Source organism: Acomys russatus, chromosome 32 (assembly GCF_903995435.1).
Source record: "Acomys russatus chromosome 32, mAcoRus1.1, whole genome shotgun sequence".
In the NCBI taxonomy this organism is placed as follows: Eukaryota; Metazoa; Chordata; class Mammalia; order Rodentia; family Muridae; genus Acomys; species Acomys russatus.
Window position 1 is genome coordinate 5,542,039 of NC_067168.1, and position 18,405 is coordinate 5,560,443.

An 18,405-nucleotide genomic window follows, 5' to 3' on the forward strand; every position below is an offset into this window, starting at 1 on the left:
TGTTAATGGCCATCGTGTTCACAAATTAGAATCAGATCCATTGAGTTGGGGACATCAAAGTACCAGTTATCTATGCCTTTTTATGCAGAAAGGACATTTCTAAGTGTAGGCAAGCTCCTTCACGCAGCAGCTCTAGCTTAAAAGTAGGGCCAGAGGCATGACCAAGGATGACTGCCTATTTATGTTCCTACCTCCTTGCTGCTAAGCCCTCCTGCTTGCTGCTGAGTGTATTATATTTCCAGTTGCGGACTGCTGCGGCGTGGCTGATGATGATGAGATGATAGAATGATGATGATGATGACAAGGTGGGGTGGTGGTGGTAATGCTGTAGGATTTCATTGTACATCAGAGCCAGCATACAGTGCTCCATCACGAACTGCGAGAACCCAGCTCTCTGGAACAAATCCAATTTTAGGTGGCCCAAACTGGAACTGCGATGAAGCACTCAGTCAGCCTTGGTGGACTGAATAAACACTAGGTTCTAGTCTTCCTGAGTGAGACAGCCTACTGTGGGTCAAGCCAAGTGGAGGAACCCAGCGTCAAGACACAGAAACCCTGGGTTGTTGCAGCCTCTCGGGTGGAAAAAATGTTTTTCCTATTTTTAACAGGTCTATTAATACATTGCACATGTTTTGTGTAAAAAGGTCTATCTAGAAGTGTTACAAGTTAATGTAGTAATAAAGACTGCCTATGGGGTTTAACTAATCAGGTATGTAAGTTGGAAGAGGGTCGGTCAGTGGAATATTGGTCAAGTTGAATGAATAATTTATTCCAACAATCTGAGAGCATTGTGGACTCCAGAAAGAAAGCTCTTATAAACTGTGATAAAAATGGAAATGCTAAAAGCGAGTCACAGTGGTAATACAGAATTCATGAAGTTAATGTCTAAAATTATGATAAAAATGCAATCATGGAGGATGCTGGGACTGAAAATAAGTTATCCAAGGCAACCAGAGAATCAGATACAACCTCAAATGAAAATATCACTGAAGTACTCAAAACAATAATGCAAACCAAGAGTCATTGCCGTATAGCTGTTTCTCTCTTATTCTCAAAATTCATTTTCCAGTAGTATACAAAAATTCCAAGTAATAGATTTAAAGTAACTGCCTTACCCAGTGATTGTGATGCATGTGTCCTGAAGTTTCTATTACTTCTCTGATTTGATCGGTGCCGACAACATGTCGTATATATTCCTGACTTTAAAGAAGAAAGAAATCTTCTGGACCTTGCATTATGAGCTGAATAACCAACCAGGCTAAGCAGCACAGTTACCTAAAAAAGAACCCTCTTCAAAATCTCGGATGTTCACCCCAGAACAATCCATAGTTATAAGTTGTGATGAAGTGGGTGGGGTCTAAGAGGAAAGAGCACACCTAATTTTTCTTCTTTTTAGCTAATTAACAAACTTTCTGTACTTTGAAATAGCATTACAACAAATAAATATAAAAGAAAATAAAAAAGAATTTCAACTTACTTAGAATGTTACTTATGTACATGTTTTAATTTAAAATGTCTTTCAAACCTTCTCTTTGTCTAAGTTCTAATAAAAAAACCATGCAAAGCATATTCTGTCGGGATTTTAAACTCTGTCTGCTTTCAAGCGAGAGCTGTGTTGCGTTACTTTAAAAGCCGGAGCCCACGTGTCATAAATTCTCCTTCTGTCCGACGTAGGTTGTCTTTTCCGTTCCACGTGCTGCTTTTGCAGGGCTGGGCATTCAAGTTGAAGGAATTTAAACCTCTGTAGGAGGCATAGTCTATGGATAACGTGTAGCTGGAGTAACCAAAGGCCTGCACTACTTAACTAAACATGTGTTTTAGAATAAAGTCCGAATGGAAGGTCACTGGCAATTGGCTAGAGGTCCGACCCAGAAGAAGCTCTTGAGCGTGCGAGGAAATGTGGCTTCTTCTGTTCTTTTTTAGCTCCATCTTTAGGACGCAGGCCATTTTGGGAATGGGGTCATTGGAAGTTGAAGTCTCCTTTATCCTCTATAAAGACAATCCCCCACATAGGGTTTTTTTTTAAGAACTTTTTTAGATTGTACCTATGCAAATTTCTGATTTTCTGAGGGTTTTAGAGAAAATCCACAGTGTTATTTATTCAAAGGTTCAATCCATTGACCATTCGTTTGTCCCACAGAACAGGACAGAAAACACTTAAGTTTAACTCAGGTCCAGCAAGCAGACAGCAAAACTCTAATCTACAGGCAAAGAGTGGATATCGCTCTTTTATTCACAAAAATATTAAGATATTCTCAGGGTTTCCCCTTTATATAACCAGTGACTTTTAGACTTCGTCACTATCGCTCTGCTGTACGCACTTGAAATGCAATGGTTGATCACGCTATAAAACTGCCAAAAGCAAAGGGGAATGAAGAGGCCATCATGAGTAGCTCAATGTAGCCTCTTCCTGTCAGTCTCCGACAGTAATCCGAAGGCAATGAAATCTACAACTTTATAAGTGTGTTAAGGAGGTGCGCTGCACACACCCATGGAAAGCTGCATGCTAGCAAGCTGACTGCACAGACTGTAGGCTGTGTGAAGGAACAAGCCCGTGTCATGCGCTGTCATTAGACTGCCTAGTCTGGCAGGCAAGGCAATAGTTTCTCAACAACTCCAAAGAGATTTCGCTGATTTGAATTTTTATTTTAACGGCTTTTTACATTTTTTTCTGATTTCTAATCATTAGTGAATTCATAAAAATAAATTAATATATGGGCAACAAAAAGAACTTCCAGTTTTTCTATACCCTTAAAAATTAGCACTTTTGATGGAAAGCATGGGTTGGAGATTTACGTATTTATCGATGATGTGGAAAATTCAAAGTGATTTAAGCCAATTTGTTGGCCTAATGAGTTGTAAACTGTATAAGAAAAAATGTCAAAGTGTGGACTGTAGAGTGTGGCCTCTTAATAAAATGTCTTCTGTCTTCCATATTTGTTTCACAGGACAACACACTAACAAGGACACTAGTAAAATGACATATGGTTCCCACAGTTACAACAAGGCAACAATTCATGCCACATGTAAGGAAGAAGACCATCATCGATGGGTTGTAAGTTTCATAGATTTGATTAAATGAAATTGCAGAGTGTTTTTAGTGTACATTTTTAGTTCTTGATTAAGCGTTTCAACCACATGGTATTAAAGCTATGGTTCCTTCTATAGTCAATACTGAATTGGATCAACATTCAGAATTACAGAAATAAAAAACTGAGAAACAGGCCCTCAAATCATTGACAATGTTTTATATGACATCCCACTGTATAGGAATTATACCAGGCACTTTCATCTATGTCCTACTGATAGTTCCAGCACACGACTCATTTGTGTTGTTTCTCTATGCACTGCATGGAAAATGTTAAGCAGAAAGGACAGTAATGATAGCTCTGTTAGAAACAAATACCAAAAGAAAAAAGTTCATAATACCCTTAAATCAAATCAATATCACCATTCCACTGTTAATAATTATAGTATCTAACAAGTTGTACTACATGTAACAAATTTATTACAAAGAGGTCACATTTTAACATGGTTTTGTAAACACAAAAGTCTACTAGTTTATTTTATTTTTCCATTGACCAATATGAGAAAGGAAACTATCTACTTTGTTTTTCTTGTAATGCTCCTTTTTTTTTTTTTTTTTTTGTTTTTTTTTTTTTTTTTTTTTTTTTTGGTCAATGCACTCCTAAAGCCACCGTAAGCTGAAAATGATTAAATAAATAAACTTATGATGTGATCATATATGTGTCCATGTGCTCTATGTGAATGTCACCTGATTAATGAGTGTAACCTGTGTTACTGTCAGGTAGTCCCATAATAGTCTGAAAAAAAAAAACGAGGCCAAAACCCTCCTTAAATGCCATCCATTAGTTTTAAGAGTTCAACTCATAAGCAAGTTTATCTCCTTCAAAGTAAAATGGATGTCAGACACGACTTGATAACTAAACTTTGTGGATTGCACAGGCTTGAAGTGTTAACAACCCTTTTTTATGAGTATATCTAAGATTTTCTCTCTGAATTAGCACCTTTGTATGTCCTATCATAAAGGTAGTTTCCTAAGGAACCCAAAACTGAGCTTACCTTGAACTGGTCCATTTTGTTGATTTCTCTCATATTTCAGTTTCCTGGAATGAGCTATATCTCGTGAGCATCAATAAGAAGGAATGACGCAAATGTCTGATGTTTTAATATGGTCTGGTTTGCCAATCATTTAGTGCTTACAAAATTTCAGTGCCAATTGCCCCTTGCAGTGAACTATAGCCGTGCTTTGTAAATAGTCTCAGCACCACAGTGTATTGATGAATTGCTAAAACCAGAACATGCCCTTGTTTCATTGACTTTTATTACACTAATTTAGGAATGGAAAGAAATGGTATACTTTATCTGGCGATAAAGAAATATGAAAGGCAAGTTCTGGCGTTATTAGTGTATATTCGTTTTCTCTTTATGATACAAAACAGCCACCCAAGCAATGATAGGTGAGGCTTAACAAACCATCAAACAAGTACTGCATGTTTGCACTCAGTGTCTCAGTAGGGAGGCAGCTATTCATGTTATTCTTCTTTTCTTTCTTTCTTTTCTGCCTGTGCATTCCAGCAAAAGGATGTACTACAAACTGTTGAGGACAACAAATTTGAATGCTTCATCATCCGTAAGAAGTTACAATCTTGTTGTGTAAGGCAACGACAGAACAGCCAACACATGCATACAACATGTTGTCGTATAGGACCAATCTTAAAGGGACCACTTGAATAAAAAGTGAAAAGGGGGCTGAATGAAGGGTCGAGCCACTTGCTAATTAAAAGAAGCATCACAAAGTTCGCCCAGGCCAGGAATACTGGTTGACATTCCACAGTTGAAGGGCCAATATCATTTGAGTCAAATTGAGCCAGTAAAGAACATTGAGATGGCACATATGTCCCCAGACATTAGAAAATGACCTTCATGTGTCAGTAATCGCTTAACGGGGAGCAGAAAGATTAAATACACGAGCAAGACACCAATTTCTTATAAACTTGTAGGTCCACCAGCTACAATCCAGTACCAACAGGAACACGCAACACTTACGTGTTGAGTTAAGAAAGCACTGCTAGAACCAACAAAGGTTTGTTTTTTTCATTACTTTTTAATGAGTCCCTGATGAGGTGAGGTTTAAAACTAGGACAGTCATAAGGCATGACGAATCGGAGTTGGAGCCTTTTCTTCCTATAAAGATTTCACTTCATGTGGAACTGAAGGCATGACATCAATATAAATAAACTATTTCCACCACAGTAGTGACTTAGGTCTAAATTATCAGTTCATTCCATTCTATACTTTAGAAATTAATAATTAAAAACCGTATTTTAGAAGGTATTTTAAAAATGTAAGCCAATCCTTACGTTGCTGCTATACAATTTAAACCTGCTCAAAATGCAAGTTTTAAAAACAAGACAATGTAAGAAATGAGGACTACGCTATCTAAAACAAGCAGGATATTCAGTGGGTAAAGACGTGCGACGAAGATTGAATTTGAGTTCAATTTCCCAGGATATAACAGGATGGATAGAAAGGAAATCCAGTGTCTGCCAAGTTGTTGGTCCTCCACAATACATGCTGGTGGACATCTCTTCTAGAGAACCGACAGCAACCCAACCACACACACACACACACACAAACACCACACACACACCAACATCATATACACACACCAAAGAAGTAAAAAACACAAAGTAGATCTACAAACAATCATTGTGTATTCTGTCAATCAGTTTTGAATAATTTGAAAATATATGAATACAGTCAGACACGTAGTTTTAGGTGGCATCTTTGTTAGCCCTTGCTATGTTTAACTTACATTGGAAGGAGACCGGTATGGGAGACACTGGTAAATCTTGTTGGACTTCTCGAAGCTGTGGGGCATGCTTGTGGCCTGCCCGCTTTCCCCGCCCATACTGATCTACTTGGCCCGCCACAGATCTTAGTGTAATATTTGATCCTTGAAAAGGGGGTAGCATGCATGAGAACCAGTCTAAGAGGAATAAGGAAAAAAAGAAGCAATGTCTTTAGAAAAATGCCATGGTATGCCTGCTCTAATCACAATTTTTCTGACCCTAACATTTGGTGGATTTTCCTGTGTTATATCCTGATAATTTCTAAGAAGTTCAACGAACTGAATAATGCAGCAGCTTAATAAACTATAATCTTTCCCCACTCTTAGGAATTTTCATGATTGATTTTTTAATTCGTACTCATCAATTCTGATAAGTTCATTATTGTACTACTATTCCTGAAGATGCAAGTTCCTAGAAAAACCAGAAGTTAATATGAAGACAATTATCTGATTAGTTGTGATAGAAATTCTAAAAGCGTTAACTAACTTTTAGAGTTAAAAAATAGATTTTTAAAAGTTTTTGCTGACACTTCACTGTACTCATCCATTTTCTTGAGATTTTTTATTGAGTATAGTGTCTAGTTCATAAACTGTGGGGGAAACATATAAATGGGTAATATAAGATTTAAAATGTATAGAGGTAAAAGTCTGTGCAAGGTTGACTTAATATTACAATACTATTCTGTTTATTGGTAGATTTTGATCTAAGACACACACAACTGGGCTCTAAGTTTGACTCCAAATGTTAATCATTACCTATTGGACTAAAAGAAGATTAATATGGAGATAAAGTCATGTAATAGCTTATTAAAGATGGCAAACCAAAAGGTCAGACAGGTGTACAACAACTCTCAGCAACTTGCTGCTGGCAGAATGAAGCGCCTCTCTCTAGGGATTGACCTCTTATTGGTAGTTCAGGTGCAGTGAGATGAGGCCGCTACCTTCGACAGCAGGAAAAACAAAACAAAACCTAGAGATGATTATATATTTGTTCATAAAACTATGGTAGACAAATAAACACATTCACACACACCACACATTTCACACACACCACAATACACCACACCACGATTTACTTAAAAATAATCACGATGAATTATAAATTTGAAGGTTGGGGCAGGGAAGAGGAAATGTTGCAGTGGGAGGGCTAGAGGACAGGAAAGGGAGGCGGTCAAATGGAGAAGTGATATAATAATTCATTTTAATTGAAATGTATTTTTTATTAAAAATTTATTCTTGTTACATAATCAATTGTTTATCCAAATCTGTATCACTCCCATTCCGCCCCCACCCACCCAGTTTCTCCCTTATCCCTCCCCTATGAACTGTTCCTGAGGGGGATTATCTCACCCATAATTATCTACGAGGGTATCAAAGCTCTTCTGGCTTACATGCTGTCCTTCCTATGAGTGCCACCAGATGTATTTTTTTAAAAAAAGTGTTGAATGCTATAAAACCTTAGGTGTGATATCTATACTTAGGCCTTAAGATAAGAAAGTTTAAGTGAGGTCGTGCAAATGAAGCCCTTAATTTTTTTCCCTTTTTTTATAAATTATTCATATTACATTCATTGTTAGCCCATCCCTTGTATCCCCCATTCCTCCTCTTCCTCCCACTTCCCCCCCCCCATTCCCCTACCCCTATGTCTGTGACTGATCGGGACTCCTCCCCTGTATCTGCTCATTTAAGGGTATATTCTTCTCCATAAAATAAAAGCCACTTCTCCAATAGGGGATGGCTTATAAGCGGTAAACATTTGCCAGTCAGGAAAAAGACAGATGATAAGTGAATGGGCCAGCAATGTTCATTTTGGTACTCAAACTCCAGAACAAAAATTATAACGGTTATGGCCGTTTCTGTATGGTGGCCCTAAGCACATAATAAAAGCAATGAGTTAGCTGGGTTGGGATGCCAGTTGTGTGCATATTTATACATATTATATGCACATATGAAATTTGTGGTGTGTTGTGTCCAGGTGTGTGCGTGCCCATGTGCTGCGGAATGATGCCGCTGTCCAATCAGTTGCACCGCATGGAGGAGAAATTGAGTTGGTGTTTTTTCTTCTCTTCTCGTCTTTGAACTTGGTGGGTCAACTGACACCTAGAGCTCCATGATGGCTTACCGGGTCGGCCAGTGAGTGTCAGGGATATTCTGAATCCAAGCCACTGATGTCTAAGGCTTCTGAATACCTGAATGGCTTTTTTATACACTTATGTGCTTCCACTCAAACACTTTACCCCACTGAGGCAATCCTGCATCACCATTCAGTTATCATGGCGTATATCATCAATCCTCACGTCAGGGCAATATATGGCATGCAATGAAGTACTCCTGGATTTACATCACTTCTACTACTTTCTTTCACCTCCAAATCCCCAATGTCTCCCTCTCCCATCCTGCCAAAATCATGACCTCTTTTCTTTAATTATGAGTATAACACTATATGGTCATATATACATATATTAATCTAATGAGTCAATTTTGTGTTTGCTTCTATGAATAAATGGACTGCTTAGGAGTCTTCCTATTGGACGATCCATCCCCTGTCGGTGGGGCGGTGGGAAGCAATCTCCCTCCCTCAGTAACCCATTGATGTCAGCTTTGCATCTAGGGGGGGAGACCTGGGAAATTTTCTTTTCCTTACACATGTTTATGTTAGCTGTATGCTGAAATACAGGATGCAGGTCTTATTGGGCAACCGTGCGTTTTGATTTCATGGCCTGCAGCCACCTTTGCCGTGTCTAGACACACTATAAACCTACCCAAATAGGCATTTCATCCTATAGCTTCTAATCTCTTCGACCTCCGCTCTATGTAGTGAATTGCCCTGAGACTCGGTGTGGGATTACATTGGTGATACAGAAACCATTCTCATGTTCATCATGGGGTCCAAGCACAAAAGTTAACCTGACTGGAAGATAACAGTCCAAAATGGGCAACTTCATGTCCATAACATTTTATAGGTTAAAAAAAATGAAAGAAAGAACTAGATTAGCTCCCATTATTAAAGATGCTGGGCATTGGCTTTATCATGGCTGGCCTATAGCAGATTGCCATAAAAAAGACAGACAAATCAGAACTGTTACAGCAAGGCAATGAAACAACGTTTATACCACTGTCTATACAGCTTATGGTGCCTTTTGTCCTTTAATTTTCATTTAATCAGTACAATATAGGAATTTATATAGATCTGATCAAAGAACATGAGAGGAAGAAAATGTCATCGTTCCATAGATTAGGATAGAGGTCTGGAGTCATAAAACCCTTAAGTGCTCATCTTATTGATTTTTCTGTGTTTGTTCAAAATGATTTTCCTCTGGGTTTATTCCCTTAACTGGATAATCACATGGGATAACAGGTGTATACATTGACATTAGTTAGTGTTCCTCCCTCGTAAAGACCCAGAAAACTATTTGACATCATAGCAATGGGGAACTAAACTTCTTTCAGTCTTCATATCATTAGCTGGGAATGATGTGATACCCTCTTCCAACACATCCTACTGGCTGAAATGCTCGTAGAAGCCAAGCACATTCAGCTATAATTTTGTTGTGCTTTAAATTGATGATTATACAGCCATGGTAGTTTGTTTTGTAAAAAAAAAAAAAAAATCTTGTGAAGCCGCTCTTGTTTCTAGATTCTCATCTTAAAACTTCAAAGATGCTCTAAAAGAAACATGTTGGCAGTTATTACACCCACGTTTTCCTCAGGACCACCAGGCCCCCTATCAATAAGCTTCCACGTTGCAATCCGATGACGGTTCGTGCCACAACAGAGATAATTATCGAGGGGAGAGCATCGTCTGTGTGCGCTTTGGACTGGAATGCTATGCGGGTCAGCTGGTTACACCGTTTCCAAACAAAATACTGATTACTAGAGTAAATAACATGTCTATAACATATTTTCTACTGCTTTTTTGAATACTCAACTATTCTCAAATTGGCGTTGCTCCAGTAGGTCACTGCTTAACATTTTCTGTTTTTTCACATTTAATTTGTAGTCTGATATATTTATTTGAACCCCATTTTCATTTAAAAAATCTGTCCAGGTGACAATTTTTCCAGGCGGGAACAAAAACTATGTACCTTATTTTAATCAACTTTGTCATCTGGAGCGCAGCATCTTCCCTAGAGTTTACGGTACATCTAGGTTTTTTATATGAAAATCAGAAGTTCATTACAGAATAATAAACTACAATAATTCATGGTTTTGTATACTACAGCTACCAAACGATCTAAATGTAGAGTTGGTATTAGTGAACCATCATTGTAGGCTGTGTTTATGCTTACTTATAAAGCCGTCTATTACATACATATCACTAAACATCTTTATGGCATACTTTTATATCCGAAACATGATTCAAAAATATATTTAGTTTAGACATAACAATTAATTCTGTCATCACACACACACATATCGGATATGCAATATGATTACATATATATAGGTAACTGGTGTGTGGATAACGAGGTATGGTTCGAGACGTTATAATGTACTTTATACTTAAAAAAAAATGTTTAGCTAATCTATGATTGGTTGAAATGATAAATGTCCTCAATAAGTCTCCAGTATTTACAATACTATTATCCAATTGTTTGCGCATTAAAGTAGGTTAGAGAAGATGGCCTTGCTGGAGGGATATTTTGTCCTTAGGTGTGGGCTTTCTTTCTTCCCATTTGTTTTGCTGTTGAGGATGTGATGCATGACAACTTAATACCGTGCATATGTACTTTAAAATTTAGATTGAAAATTCAATAATATAAAACGTGGGAAGACTAGCAAAGTAAGAGGTACATCAGCTCTGTACTCACGTGAATATAAAGAGAAATGAATCAAATCGCATAGCAGAAATCCAACTTACTTCATCGTGCAAGCTGCACTCCCATAATAACAATTGTAAAAGAAATGAAAAAATCATGTTGAGGCCATTGTTAGTAATGAAATGTGAGATGTTGGAGACCTACCACTACTTCATTGTTTAATGCTTTCAATCAGGCAAATCCCAAATCAGTATTTTAGGCAATTTCAATTATAAGGCCCAGGAAATCTCAGAGCATTTCTTTATATGTTCCTCTTTTCTCAGAGAAGAAACCTGTTTTTGTTTGTTATGAATTTTTTTTCTCAACAAGCTCATGGGAATCTCTCAAGAATAATTCTGGAGTATGTTTCTAAAATAATTCACTTTAAAGTAATTCCTATAGAGTGTGTCTGCGCTATGCTTCTACGTGCCTGAATGTTTTAATTATTCTGCGCATGTTGATTTCATAACAGTTTCCTCTTCATTCTTGATCCATTTATTTCATTAAGGTTCAACCAGATAAGGGTTTGTTTAGATAAACATGGTAGTCTAATCTGCACGTTGGATCATTCTCAACAAGAATAAATTTTTATTTTCTAGTAGAGAACGACATCTTGATATATTGCTATTGTTTTTATGAAATCAGCATCAAACATATTTAATGTTTGTAGACATTTCATTCAGAATCCTTTAAGTGAAGATAAAACAATAGTGATGAATGTGGAAGCTTCGAAGGCTCCAGGCAATTTCGACACTTGGCTTTTGTGAGTTAATTCACGTTCAGGGCTGCCTACAATAAAACAGGAGGAGTTGTCAGAGCCTGCCCGCTGAGCACCAAACTGTGTGACCATGGACTAGGCAACATGGATGCACACATCTCACCAGAACACACCAGAAGATTGCTCTGCTTCTTACTGTATAGAACATTATGACCTGGTAATTCACAAATATGGTCTACTGGTAACTTAAATTTTTAAAGAATCCCATACTTTAAGAAGTTTTACCACATAAGCACCAAATTAGTAAATGTTTTAGTTGATTTCATTCTTTATCAACTGTCTTGAAACAGTGTCAAAGTAGTATAATTTCCTACTAACTAAAGACAAATCGGAACGACACATTGCCTATGATAAAGTGGGCAGTAGTAAAGAGTAAAAAGATAAACATCACCTGAGGTTAGCATCCCAAGGGTTTATAGTTATGCCAGAGCATTTTGGAGTAAACTAATTTATATTGCCTTAGCTGGCTGTCACTTGTCTGACCAATGCTTGCTATGTTTTTCAGTCTGTGAGTTTTTCATAGAATATTGGCATGTCCAGATGATGTTTGGGTAAAAAGAAATAAAAAATTCTCTTTCTTACTACCTGGTTACAAACTCAAATGCAAAAATGAAAATTGTGTCATCTTTGCCGTCCTTCTTTATTCATTGTCGATATAAAGTATTTAAAGGCAAATTAGCTTCAAGTTATAACCCCTGGTTTCCTTACTTCGACTGAATATTTTAAGGACCCATTTGTATTATGTTATGTTTCTCTAAGTTTTTAAAAACGACCTAACCATCTGTACTGCCCTAAAGACAAAAGGAGGGAGTTTTGGAGAAAGTCAAATAAAATGGACATATATACTTTGATAGTCAAAAAACGCCAGCGCCAGAACAGTTTTATTGATCACATGGGAACATGGGTCCATCCAGGCACTTATCAAGGAGGCCAATGAAGACTCAGGAGACAGTCTGGGAGGAAAAAGTATGCTAAGGAGAGAGACAGACCATCTCAATGTTCTCAAGTATGTCTCTCAGAATGCATGCATGCTCTCTGTACCCCAAGGGTGCACTCATGCTCTGCTACCCCAAGGAGTGCACGCATGCCCTCTTCTCCAAGATGCATGCATGACCCTCATACCCCCAAAGATGCCCAATGCCCTCTTACCCAACAGATGCACGCATGCCCTCTTACCCTAAACTGCATCATGCCCTCTAACAGTGATTATGATTTGGACTTGTCTTATATATTCAGGTTTCAGAGGAAAGCATAGCTACGAGGATCCTCACAGTTGGAAGCCAGCTAGTTGTGGAGAGTCCACAGCATGAGATTGGACACCTTTTATAGTTACTAAATGGTTTCAAGGACATTTCTATCTGGTGCTACCAGTTCATCTGAATTATAGCTTGCACATTCACTTGAAAATACACAGATTGAAAATCGACCATCCTACGGGATTTGCTTACTTCGGTGTCCTTTTCTTTTTGAGAGTCATATGATCGTCCGTGGAGAGAATTTCAAAGACACGGCAATTATATCAACCTGAAGAAATTGGTTGTCCAATTTATTAATTATGGGAAATGAAACTGGAATTCCATTTGTTATATTCCAAAGTTCTTATAAAGTAAGACAGGACTATAAATTTTGTGCAACCCAAAAATGAGGAATACTATGATGTATTAAAAAAACCAACATAAATTCCTGACAAGGTCAGTCCTTGCACCACTCGATATCCGCTGCGACAAATAGAGGAAAATTTGCAGCCTTCTTCAATAATGAGGTATATTGACTCTCTAAAAGCTAACTGGGGTCGGCGAAAAGGACTCAGTGAAACAAGACCTTCTCCTTGGACTAGACTGTTTTGGCCGTAGATTCTGTGACAATCAGTCCCATTATGTCATTTCTATGAGAATTAAGTGAATGCGGCACCTAGTGTCAGAAGCTAGTGTCTTGAAATATAAACAATCATTGATTTGATAGTTTTATGATTTGTGCTAGCGGGAGCAGCTACTGAGCTGTATACCTCGTAAAAAAAATTTATTCCACAAATATACAACAGCAGTCAGAGTTAAAACAGTAAAATCCAAAGGTACCTGTCTGTGTGAAAGGGCACCCACCCAAAATAGTTTATAAATTAGGTGAGATAATTCACTGTTAATCTTAGAGTACCATACCACCCAATAAGAGAGTAGAAGTCCTGAGCCATTTCAAAAGCGAATGAAGTGTAAGAGGAAGGACGTAGACTGGCGACCAGAGTGCCTGAATAAAAAAGGACCAGCACTCACAGGGTTGTCAAGTCTGATGCCAGTACTGCAAATGAACAACATGGCAGAAGCTGCAGCGTGAGCAGCATAAGCCTATAACGGTCTGAGAGGAATCCCTGAGGAGATGACGACTCCAATTCACAAGTATCTCCTAAGGGGAGCTAGGCACAACGTCACTACACACCACTGGTGCCTTCCCACATCACTCTCATTGGGTTATCAGTGTGCATTTCACGCATTATCGACATGACATGCCTTCAAGCTTCCCAAGAAAGTAAGTTGGCTGTCTGATGACTTTGAAACTTTATTTTAAGGTGTGTAGGGTACATCCCCTTCTGCCCTGCTTGAAGCAATACAAGACCTATCAGGGCGAAAAATGATTTATGATGATTTAGTTATGTAGACATTGTGACTCCAACATTTGAAAGATTAATCAATTATTGCATATGGAAGGCGTAGTTGATATAAAAATTTTGTTGTGTGTGTTGTGTGTGTGTGTGGTGTGTGTGTGTACAGATGATTTCCCCCATTAAACATTACGCGCTCATTATTGTGTACTTTCGTTCATGATTATTCTTTAAAAACCTAAAAACTCACAAAAAATATACAACACTAATAAGCCAGAAGGATACATGAATCATCTCATTGGGATTTTAAATCAAATTTTTTCACTTAGTTAATATTGGGTTCCTTAAACAAACTGGCCTTACATCTTGGCAAACTTGTCAGGGCAAGTCACCTTTACTTTATTTCCCCTCACAATAGCAAATGTTTTAAAGTAAGGGACCACTGAGAAGATCGGTAGGTATGTGTAATCCCTGAAACTACAGAATGTCTTTTAGACCACATAAGTAAATTGGTTCTTCAGAAAAAAATCATATTCAGAAATAAATATCTGGCTTGTAAGAACGAGACAGGTTTACGGTAGTTACTGATAAATGACAATCTAGTAACGAAAAGAGAGTAGGAGGCAACCGGACAGAGAGTGACCAGACGTATACGAAGGTGGTGACTAAGAGAAGAAAAGTGGAAAATTTGTCGTTAAAGAGAAAAATAAACGTCCCAAGGGCAGGGTTTTAATGTCGCTGAATGGCGGCGATGTGTGAAAAAAAACAATTAGTAAGTGATGTGTAAGTTTCAAAGAAACTTACCCATAGATGTGTGAGAATCAAATTCAACTGTCTTCCGATTTCAAATTTATTTGGAAAAAATAAAGATGGTCTGTGGACAGATAACAGTCCACGGAGTGGAAACACCAGAGACTTCCTTACATTGATCTCGCCACTTAGAGTCTGGGGAGGGGTGGAATGGAATCCACTGTGACACTAAGGATAACACTCAGTTTGTCTCAGAACACCATTAGAATTGTCAGATTCTGTGAAGAGGAACCAAACAGCCCTAGAACTCTGGAATGTGGCCCATTGGTAGAGCAAACTCCACAATGGATGTCTATGGAACATAGTTCTGCTTGTTACCCTTATGGTCCTTAAATCCCCTTAATAGTGAATTGTGTGAGTACTATAAAGGGGGCTCCCAGCCCATCACGGGGCAATCATCATTGCTGGCATATCAACAACATGGCCTCGTTTTTCAGTCAGCATGTTGCTGGAAATTAATTGATTCAAACACCACCCCTTGAAAAGAATCGCAGATGTGATTCCTAACAATGCCCACTACTCCGATAGAACGTGGAAAAACAGATGTGTCATGCCAAGGTGCTAAAGATGTTTTGTGCGAGTGGCCTCTGACCGAAAAAGTCTTTCGTACAGGAAAAATAGATGGTTGTTAGTCAACGTGAGGGTCAAAGATCTTGTCTAATAGTGGTCCTGAGTGGCAGGAAATCTTAGGGGACACTGAGTTGAAAGTAACACTTGCGTTGAATTAGTAAAGCCCAGGGCACTTCTTTTGGGGGAGAAGAAGAATCACCCATGGCCATAGCCACCCTGGCGGCCGGACTCTTTCCCAGCTGCGCTGGGGTGCTGGCAGATGCATGCTTGATTTCCTTTTTATTTTGCTGACCTCCAGCTCCGATATGTTATTTACAGAAAGTATTATATGAGTAGACGAAGCACCTTTAGGACCTTAAAGTAGAAACAGCTAATTATTTTTATAAGGAGTTTAGATTTGTGGTTTCTGTTGACAGATCTTTAAGCAGATTACGTCCTTAAGATAATTGGATTTCCTTCTTGTACCGCAAATTACAGCGCCGTAAAGAAAAGCGGCTGAGAAATTTCCCTGTGTTTGCTATCTCTGTTAATATGTAGCAAAGCAATTGCTTAGGTACAAATGCTAGTGGGTTATGGAAGAACTCTGTTATTCCGTTTGTTTCACAATAATATGTTAAAATCATGTTGCAAACATATGAAGGTTTGTGAACTGATGTTATGTTCTTTTATTATTGAGTGCGTATACCTTGTAAACCTCTTATTATAGAGAAAATGAGTATATGTGAACAGGTCATGATGTTTGCACTACTGAACGATCTTCCGGGTAGATATTAGCCGGTGGAGAAATAGAGAAAGCTGGTTGAATCTTTTCCATCCACCAAGGTATGTGTAAGGTTGGGTTGGGAATCTTGTTTACCATCCACCAAGATGTGTCGTCATCTTTTATGGAAAGGAAACTAGGTTTGACTCATGAATATCTCTCTTTTCCTTTATCTTTCTTTTGTAGGTAATTAGATAGGATCTGAAAAGAAAGAAAGGGGGATATAGAAATATAAAGGGAGGATAGAACAAAAGATAGATTATTGAATCTACTCCTTGTCTCATGGCCTTAACTGTTACTCACAAATAAGGTTATTTTAAAATTCAATGGTATTAAATTATGTATATTGATACAAATCATGGTCATGTCAAAAACTAGATTAATTTTATCACAAGAATATATAATCTGGGTCTAATAGATATGATTCTATAAACATATACGGTAAAATAGTTAAATAAGCTCTTCAAAAACCTCAGAGACCTACAGAATATGGCATTTAAGATGTTTTTATTATTCTAAAGATTCTTTGATAAGACAAGTTAACTCCTGGCAACACCCAGCCTGCCTCAAAGAAGATGATGAGCATCAAAGAACCTCTTTATGGAGTTAGCTTCAAATGTGGCAAACCAGCCACTGGGAAAAACATCCTCATTTCAGCCACAGACAGAATTCTGCCTAAAATAGACAAGTTTAGATGCAGACAGAGTCGACAGCCGAACTCTGCCAAGGAAGGGTAAGCAAGTTCTCAATAGTTCCTGCCTTGTATGTATGTATATATATATATATATATATATATATATATATATATATATATATATATATATATATATATCTGTCAGATACATTGGGCCAGAAGGCTAAAGGTGATGCTCCAACATTATAGAGAGTGTTGGGTGATTATTTAGGCAGTAAACTGTCTCAGTCACTTTTTCATTTTGGAACCTGCTAACCTACACTTCCAGTTCACTCTGGTATTTAAGTTTTATTCTCTCTCAAATCTCTAATGGGCTTGAAGACCAGATAGTTTAGTCTTTCAATTAAGCTTAGTAGGTTAGGGGTTAAGATGTTTTTAGATCAAGATAGATGTTTTAAATTAAAATAGATGATATATGATAGATACTGATCTTCACTCCGAAATTTGGATAGGAAAGGTGTTTACTTCATGCTTGCCAAATACAAATAGCCAAATCACTATGAATGTAACATTTATATAATTCCTGATTGTCTCATGGTTCTCCCTGCTGTATGTAGTTTATTTTATTCATGTGTAACAATATAAATGTATACATTAAAAAAGAAACATAATAAAAATATGATATATATAGATAGATATAGATATATTACTTGGCTTTGACTATATGCCAGTGGATGCTGTGATATTCTCAAAGTGAGCTGTGAGGAGGAAATAAAGGATAATCTCATGATTTCTAGCCTGAGCATGTAAGAGGATAGTTTTTGAAGGTCTAGTGGGGGGAAATGATGCTGCTCCACAGAGAAAGAGGAAGATAGAGTCCTGTTTTGGAAGTGCTAAACTTGGAGCATCCTTTCTCTGCATGGGGAGATGTTGTTTAGAGCACAGAATATACGTGCCTGGGGTTCAGAAGAGCTACTGAACCTGGGAATGTCATTTAGCTGACGTCAGCTTTCCTCTGGTGCTGAAATCCAGAAAGAGTTCAGAGAGCACTGAATCCGCCAGCAAGCGAATGGGAAGAGTAGGGGAAGGAAAGCAAGATGTGAGGCCAGGGTTTGGAAACTACAACAACGAGAGCCAGAATGAGATGGGAAAAAGAAATAACAATAAAAAAATAAAATAAATGTCTGAGAAAAATAAAACCCTATATATTCAAACAATTGAAAAAAGAAAAGTAAAGAAACCTGACAGTTCCAACAAGTATGGAAATGTCAGAAGGGAGCAATTAGCAAGCGGAAAAATCTGAAAAATGGTTGTAACTTGGCAGGAACAGTTGATATCCTTGAAACAAGCAAGTTGTAGAAAGATAATGGGGTGGGTAAACATGAGAAAACGTATGGCAGATTTAAGAAAGACTTGGCAAGGAAGTCGTGAGGACAGAGAGTGCAGGCAAAGCCTACACTGGAGTTGTTGCTAAGAGAGAACATCAATAAACTGGGAAGAAATTAAAAGTAAAGATTTCTGTTTGTGGCAGGAATGAGGACATTTTGCCCAGTGGCTATTTTGCCACCTTTGAAGCCATATCCATA

At 37.9% G+C, this 18,405-nt stretch overlaps 1 protein-coding gene across 5 annotated transcripts in view; it reads right to left on the minus strand.

Moving 5' to 3' along the window:
* The window catches only part of Tinag (tubulointerstitial nephritis antigen), a 140,409-nt gene that overhangs the window by 66,889 nt on the left and 55,115 nt on the right, over positions 1-18,405 (minus strand). The gene's annotated exons all lie outside the window — the stretch shown is intronic.